Source organism: Sitophilus oryzae, unplaced genomic scaffold, assembly GCF_002938485.1.
Source record: "Sitophilus oryzae breed Bouriz unplaced genomic scaffold, Soryzae_2.0 scaffold_1081_pilon_pilon, whole genome shotgun sequence".
Classification (NCBI taxonomy): domain Eukaryota; kingdom Metazoa; phylum Arthropoda; class Insecta; order Coleoptera; family Curculionidae; genus Sitophilus; species Sitophilus oryzae.
The window spans coordinates 906,675-915,583 of record NW_022145706.1 but is presented as its reverse complement, the minus strand read 5'-3'; the positions used below and the strand labels follow the sequence as shown (position 1 = coordinate 915,583).

At 29.1% G+C, this 8,909-nt stretch overlaps 1 long non-coding RNA gene across 1 annotated transcript; it reads left to right on the top strand.

Moving 5' to 3' along the window:
• Nucleotides 1–873: 873 nt before the first annotated feature.
• Nucleotides 874–4,949, top strand: LOC115880541. The gene is made up of 4 exons (XR_004049899.1): nucleotides 874–1,001; nucleotides 1,556–1,686; nucleotides 1,827–4,351; nucleotides 4,833–4,949. It is a non-coding gene; the product is annotated as an uncharacterized LOC115880541 (long non-coding RNA).
• Nucleotides 4,950–8,909: the final 3,960 nt, after the last annotated feature.

The window sequence follows — 8,909 nt, the reverse complement described above, 5'->3', positions numbered from 1 at the left end:
TTCTATCAAAACATTAAATTAAAAAATGTGGGTATCTTGATATGGAATAGATTCTAGATAGTTGCCAACATATCTGTAGGAATGCACTCTATTTGAATTTAGTGCTTGCTCTGCCCTCTTTTATCTCTCTACACGACTAGTGTATTTTAAGGAATAGTTTTCTGTTGCAAAATTATTCCTTTTTTAACTAGTTCCTGATAGATGGCGCATAAAAAAAATATTTTTCCTAAATTTGAATATTTAGGATATAGGTTTAGTAAAATGTCTTTTCCTATAATTCCTAATATGAACCTTAGATGGCGCTAAATAAAATTGGTTAATTTTGCCGAAATCCTTAATTTGTAAATTTTTTTTAAAAAAAGTTTTCTTTATTTAGGATATACGCTAAATAAAACGCCTTTAGTACAATTCGACACTATGTTCCTAGATGGCACTAAACGCAATACAATTAATATTACCGAAATACTAAAATTTAAAAAAAAATCTTAAAAATTAAACATTTTTAAAATATTTTTACAGTAGAGGTAAATTATTCATTACAAATAAATAAAACACATTTTTTTCTATTAAATAACAAAGATTGTTGATTAATTACTGCCACAGTTTCGTAATTTATGTTCCTGAAACATTTTTTACGTCTGTGTTGCCAAGATATCATCGAAGTCGTGAAACTAATCAAAATCAGGATTTTTGTATGTACCTATAAAACCATTATAAAACGAATTGAACTCTTACAAAATCAAGACAATTCTATTAAGCATATAATATAAACAATGTTAGATTAGAATAAATAATATATTTTTTACGCACAGCATTTTTGATACAAAACAGCAAAAAATCAATCTGACAGCGTTGTCAGTGCGCCATGTTTTGCGTTGTTGTTTGTATCGTGTCGTTATGTCGCTCTCATAATTTTTGAGATTTTTGAAGGAAAAAGTTATTTTTCTGTACATTATTTCAATGTATTCTGTTCCTTAAGGCCTATTTAACCTCTTGAAAATGTAAGTACCTGGTATTTTACCTGTTTTCTATAGTTTTTTTCACTTGCAAATATTTCAATTACATCATCATTAAAAAGCCGATACATTTTTCCTATTTTCATAATTCTCTTTTTCGAAAATCGAGTATATGGTGATATAGATAGTTTTCTTGATGTCTGTATTGTACATTAAAAATATAGTTACTTAAAATATTGCTCCATATTTAGAGATATTTGGTATTTTTTGAACCAGTTTTTTTGGTAGAGGTAAAGATGTTTTTTGTTGAACTTCTTTCCTAAATGTGTTTTTAGGTATTTATTCATACAGCCAAACAAGTTTTCTACATCTTTTAGAACGAGTCAGTGTTAAATATAACTAAAGGGGCCCCCATTTTCAATATATTTATATAATACTTTCAGATAAAAGAAAAGAGTTTACACATCACCCGAAATATGTACTAAACTTTGTTTTCGAGTCTTTATTGTTATGTAGACACTGTCGTCATATTTTAGTTAATAATTTTGCATCGTTTTAATATACATATAATAATGCTTGAATTATAATTTTCTTTTTAGGAACGTTAGTAAAAATACACACCAGCAAATGACCACCCAAAAAAAAAAAGACCTGGTCACCCCTTGGTATAATCCTGATGTTGAGCTACCATTCTGGTTTACGACATTGATCTTCTATTATCTAATTAAAAGTAAGTTTAAATTATATATTATTTAAAAGTAATTTTAATAAATCTAGTGAATGTTTACTAACTCACTAACCATAGATTTTTTAAGATACATTTAATCTCAGTATGAAACAAAAATATAATTTTTATTTCTTTTGTTACAGATTTTGTACAACAAATCAATGGATGGCTACAGTTCCATGGCAGTACATTTATCCTTTTGACAAATATTACTAACAATGCATTAGGGTTTATAAGTATATCTATAATTTTATTTCTGTTCGGTATATAACTATATAATTTTACTGGTTTTTAATGTTCGTCAAGGGAATTCATAATTTTAAAATTTAATTACGTAAGAAAAAAAATTCAATTAGTCTCTGAGGTACATTTTTATGGTTCCTTATTTTTTATGTTAATTTTTGGCTTTTGGACACTTCTTTTTTTTTTGGTAGGATATTTAGGACTTTACTTCATGTTCATTTTGGTTTACTTTTAATTCTCTATAATAGCTTGACTCTTGAATTCTCTTGATTGTGGAAATAATATCATTTATCAATCCTATAAAATATGCCATTACCTATAAGTATTTCTATAGGTCTTATTTGTTTGGTAAAATATACCATATCTACTTAGAATTTTACTTGATGTTGTTTATGGTTAGCTTTAATTTTTTTATAATAGTTTGACTCCTATATTTTCTTCCTTGTAGGCATAATACCATTCCTAAGTCTTCAATTGGCATTATTATGGTGTCAAAATTCTTCTAATACTGTTTTGCTTGTGTAATTCCTTGTACAGAATTTTTGTTTCATGGATTCCTTTGCATGTCATTCATACATGAATTGTTATAATTTTACACTCAAAATTTCCGATCAATTCCTGGCGCATTCGCCATTTATTCAAAAACCTGACTTCCACAAGATAACCACACCTCTGACTTGTCTAGCATTTTTTCCAATGCATTTTCCTGTGTAACATCGACTCCAGAGCATCATAACTAGCCTCCCCTAAGAGGAGGAAACCCGGGTCACCCCCTAACCCTGATGTTCGGCCATCGATGACCTATGTAGCATGCATAGGTACCCAAGGGAGTCACCACCCTCTGGTTTACGAGCTAGGTGTTCTAACGCTAGAGGCTTCGGCCGGATACGACCTGGCACCCAAGCTACGAGACTTCTTCGTGCACGTATCCCGTGACCCTCGAAGAGGCAGGGGGCGGGATATCGGACACATTGAAGATGATGAGGGGGGTCCGCCTGTAGGGGGTCCCGGTGGATGTCCGCTCGATGGGTGACGAGGGTGACCCGAGACGAGGCTGCTTAGCTGGGATGGGAACTGACTGGTGAGGCTTAATCGTCGCCCAAAGGTTAAATCTGATGAAGGGAGGCGAACTTATATGCTCTGGGGGATATTTTCTTATGTGCTTGATGTCAAATTTTGACTAAATATTTGTTAGAGGAGGCTAAGCATTATTTTTTGCCAATTTTCCTGTTCTTATTGACCATATAGCTCTTTATTTATTTTTAATATCATCTAAAACTTTTTGCTCCATCTTGCTTTTGGCCTACCTCTATTTCACTTTTTTTCCGTCATATTTTCTGTATTATTTGAATATCAGTCATATATACTATTTCAATGACTTGATTGTGTTTTTATTCATTTCCATGTCATTTTTTCCAATTTATCTTTGATTTTCATGTCGTTTTTTTCATTTCATCATATCTCTGTTTCATTATTATTCACTCATATTTTTATTATTAATGGAATATCATTATATTCATCATTCTCATCCTTCTCAAAATTTTCTAAGACATAATATTTCAATTTTTTCTATTGCCTGTATAGAATTACATATTTTTGTATTTGTTCTTTCATTATTAGGCTTCTATATTTCTTCTTTATGGGAATGCCATCAATCATCAATTCTATAAACTCTTCCATTGATTGTATTTCTAAAATCTTCTTATATGTATACAATTGTATAATTTTTTGTGTCATTCTTCCTTGGCTTTTCTTCACTTTTTTGAAGTTCATTACTCATTTTCATGCAATTTTTTCTTTCCACATCTGTTTCTTTAAAAAAAATTCTGAAAATCTATTAATTTACGTATTTCTGAGTTATCTGCGTCATCATTTATTTATATCAATTTATTTTTTTTGTATTGTGTTATTCTGTGTCAAGACTAGTCTAAGGCATTTTATATCTATTCTCTGTAGAATGTAATATTATCTTTTTGATGTTTTTTTTTCAATTCATCATACCATACAGAGTAGAAGTTTAGTTATTCTTAAATATAATTTATTATTTTTCTTCTATGTTTATTCTATTTTTCATTATCTTTTTTATTTATATTATTTATGATATCATTGCTATTTTTCTAATACTTCCAGGTCTTTGATTTTATTTTCTATTGATGCCCACATCGATATTTATAGTTCTAGATTCATTTTCTAATTGATTTTCTTGTCATTTATTTTCTAATTCCATTTAAAATTGAGTTATTAAATGGAGTATTGTACTGCTTTGGAACAAGGATTTTTTGTGGCATCACTTCAAGAGGACTTCAAGGGACTGCACTACAAGCAACCACCCATCTTCAAAATGCCATTAGGTTGATTAAATTCAACATTCAACAGTGGATTGAGGATGAAATTCATCATTGAAGAGGAAGCTTAATAATTTTAGGTAAATTATACTAAACGGTGTATTTTTTAAAACAAATTTGTTTAATAACTACGGTAATATTGTATTTTGTAAAATATGTAGATATAAATGATTTATTTCAAATAAAACATTTTTGCCCAAAATTTGCTTTTGTATAGGCAACTAAAGTTACATCAGGAATCTAAATTTAATTTTTGATTTTAGGTAACTTTAAGTACACTTTTGTGTATACAATGTGGCTGTATAAAAAAATCCTTTTTAAATATTATAATTAAACTATTTTTTAATTACAAATACAGCTGATTTAACCATGTTTTGTTTCTTGTATCACTATTAAAAAAAGTTCTTTAAGTTACAAAGATTCTGATATATTATTATAATACTTATGATATTTTATGTAAACCAACAGTTCAATGATAATTTGAAGTTATAGAAGTAATAGTTTTTAATTATGCTTGTTAGTTAACAAATAGTTAATTATTTCTTTATTTTTTTGTTACAGAACCAAGACTTTCCAGAATGGTAGCCAGAAGATTTATTTACCTCAACATCAGCATGTCCCTCAACATTTTGTATTTTAATATACTTTTTATTTTACTCTTTGTTAATTAAAATGGAATATGCAAATAAATAATAATTAATAATATATGAGTTTTATTAAACCAAAAATAATACTAGAAATACTGTCTAATCCTGAACAAAATGAAAGTCATTCAATAATCATAAAAATAATATATCCTATTACTGAAAAACTTAACAAGTTGTTCTGGAATTAGACAGTATTTTATATAAAAATAATACCTAAGTTTACCTGTCTTAGGTACTCCCCTTGATAGAAATTTCGTCTTTTAATAAAAATTGCACGAAAATTTTAAGTATATACCTCTTCGCTCTTATGCTCTCCTGATAATAATCCGAGAAAATTCAGCTTTGAACAACGAAAACTTTTAATCAATCAGTGATTTTTATCAGGAACACATAAGTGTAAAGAGGTAAGGAGTAAATTGAGTACCAATATTTACCTATTCGCTCTTATGTACTCCTGATACATATCCGAGAAAATTCAATTTTTGTCAGAGGCTGCACGAAAATTTTTAAACCGGGTCAAAAATCGCCGATTTCTATCAGGAACACATAAGGGCGAAGAGGTAAGGAGCAAATTAGTACCACATATAAATATAGCATTAATCAACGATATTTCTGCTATCTCTAGCACTTCGACCTCGTTTCCAAACTTCAACCCCTAATATCTCGGAAACTATAAGGGTTAGAGAGGAACGGAACACGGCATTCGATAGGCATTTCAACCCTCTATAAGGGCGCAAAACAAGGGCGCGATCGGAGACCAAAAAATTTTTTGGCGAAAAATGAGGTAAGGGGTTAACCTTCCTTCATTTTCGCCCAAACATTTTTTTTGTCTCCGATCATCCCCTAAACTTGCACCCTTATAGAGAATTGAATTCCCTGTCGATTGCCGTCTTGCGTTCCTCGATATCTCTTATAGTTTGGCCGTAAGGGCCGTTTTTCGAAAAAATCTAACTCATTCGAACTCGTTGGTCAGGTTCTCTAAAATTTGCTAGGTTGAAATTATTTTCGGCAGCTTTTGTTAAAAGTGAACAATCTTGAATTTATATCAGGAGTATATGAATGCGAGGAGGTACATATATGTACGATTTTTCAACAACTAAACCAACTCCTCGCTCTTATGTGCTCCTGATACAAATCAAGGATATTCGAACCATAACAAAACTGGCACGGAGAATTTTTATTTTGAAATAAATTTCCGATTACTGCCAGGAGAATATAAGAGCAAGGAGATGAATTCTATCTTATATTTAAAGTATATACTTTTTATATTTTACTAGAGTATCTTTGCTAGAAGTTACTTTATAGAATATAATTTTCTGAAAAATGCTTTCTTGTAAATACAACTGTGAAATAAAACAACAATTAACTTTAATATAGGTAGTTTATTTATGGGTCTCAGCCCTCCTATCCCCCCTAGTTGCGACATTGGTTATGGCGAAAAATACAAGTAAAAAATGTAAAAAAAATTCTGCTTATATTTTTAGATATCTACACAAAATTGAAGATATTAACAATAAAATTGACTAAAGATAATTAAATAAATTATACCGTATGATCGAAAGAGAGGCATCCAGTTGGCTTTGAAATTGCAATTATTGATGAAATTCCGTCTATAAAATTACAGATGATATGACAGCGATCTAAATTTCCAAGCCATCTTCGACGCCGTTTTTTTTTTCAACCGTATGGTATCTTTCTTATATCGCAATAACAGAACGCAGCGTTTTCATAAAACGTAAAAAATACCTTGTATAAAACTACGAATTTTACAAGTAAAAAACTAGTTTTATTCGCGTAAAAAACTTGTTTTTTTTTCAAAATAATTTTGATCTGATCGTAACAAAACTAGTTGTTTTGCGAAAAAAACTTGTTTTTCGCGTGTAAAAAAAATTTCCTACATGCAAAAAATTGTTTTCTACTTCTACGATTTTAATCACCCATCCCTGTTTTTGATCACATTTTATAATTTTGTTTTCGGACTCATTTTTTTGCAAATTTTGGTAGCCTTTATATAATAATTATCATATATACCATACGACCGAAAAGAAACGGCGTCAAAGAGTGCTGGGGAATAACAATCAATGTAAATTTTGAAGAGGTCAAGCCCTAGACGTCATTTATTTAGCCAGTACTCTTCTTTATCTTTTACTCTATTCTCGCTCTTACTATCAGTTGGTCTTGAGATTGATATTTTTACATTTTTAAATGGTTTAGTTTAAAATTCGAAAAAGAAATTTTCGAAAATTTTAGCGTGTCTGGAAACGTTCTATTCGTAATTTTTGACAAGCTCTACGTCAATTTTTAGTAAATGACCAGTCAATCTCCAGACGATTGACCTCGCCAAAATTATCATTAATTGTGTTACCCAGCCGTCTTTGACGCCGTTTTTTTTTCGATCATTCGGCACAACATACTAAACTAAAAATTACATTTAATAAATATCTTATCTATAACCTATTATAAATGATACTCTAATTATATTAATATAACGCATAATTAAACGACTAATAATATATCCTTTGAAGTATAAAAATTATACCGTATGGTCAAAAAAAAAAACGGCGTCCAGTTGGAACAAGTTTGAAAATAACAATCGATGAAATTCCCCATTTAATTTTACATATAAAAAAAAATTACAGTTTTTTTTTGATCATATTGTATAAATTTTAATGTAATTACTCATAGAAAATTTATCGATGCTCAGAGCCTACTTGATGAGAAAACTTTTTGATTGTACTACAGTATCATAACTTAATAATTTAAAATGTTTCTGTATAAATGACAGAATTAAACAACTTTTAAAAACTGTCCTTTAACAGTTTCTAAAAAATAAAAACATATATATTTATACAAAACAAAGATTATAAAACTTTTAAAACAACATTTTCAGTGTTTCTACAAGTCTTCTTGAAATGTGTGCCGAAGAACTGTCCCTGGAGGAAAAATAGAAGTACCAGTATCAGCTGTAGTTGTTCGTTGTTATAGAATGATCTTCAACATTTTTTTGCTGATCTGAAACAAAAATAAACTTTAGTAAATAAGTTAGAATTAAACACATATAACAAAAAATATTTTACATTATTTTTTTATTACACATTTTATTACTCATAACAATATTTCTAAAAATAAATTTGTAATAAATTAATTAATAATAAAAATTGTTTAACGTGTAATCACCTAAATTTATTAAGTTCCTCTTCAATGATGAATTTTAATCTTAATCCACTGTTGAATGTTGAATGAAATCAACCTATAGGAATCTTGATGAGGGTGGTTGAATTGAAGTGCAGCTGTTCCAAGATATCCTTGTTCCAAAGCAGTACAATATCCCATTCAAAAACTCAATTTTAAAAAGAATTAGAAAATGAATTAAAAGAAAATCAATTAGAAAATGAATCCAAAAAAATTATACAATTCTCTGTAGGCAATAGAAAGACTTAGAAGTCTTAGAAAAGGAGAATAGCAGTAAAATAAACAATAAACGGCAATAGAAAATAGAAATGTGGAAATACTATGTCTTAGAAAAGTCTGACATAAAAACGTATATAAAGTCTGGCACAAAAAATTACACAAACAACACAATCATAAAGAAAACATGAGAGACAAATATAAAGAAATGGAGATATTAAGAGTTGAAAAATGGCATGAAAATGATTAAAAAATAGCCATCATTCTATAGAGGCAATAGAATTGATGAAATATTATGTCTTAGAAACCTCTCACAAAAATGACAAAAATAATATAAAAATATAGGTAACAATGATTGGGAGAGCTTTAGTACTAAATAATAATAAGATATATTCCAATAATAAAGAAATTATGACAGACAAAAAGAGTGAGTGGTAGGCCAAAAGCAAGATAGAACAATAATGATATATGAGTAAAAAATAATGAAAAATATTGCATAAAAATGGGGGTAAATTGGCAAAACGGCATAAAGAATGAATAAAAACACAAAAAATATAGAAATATATCATTGGAAGAGTATACA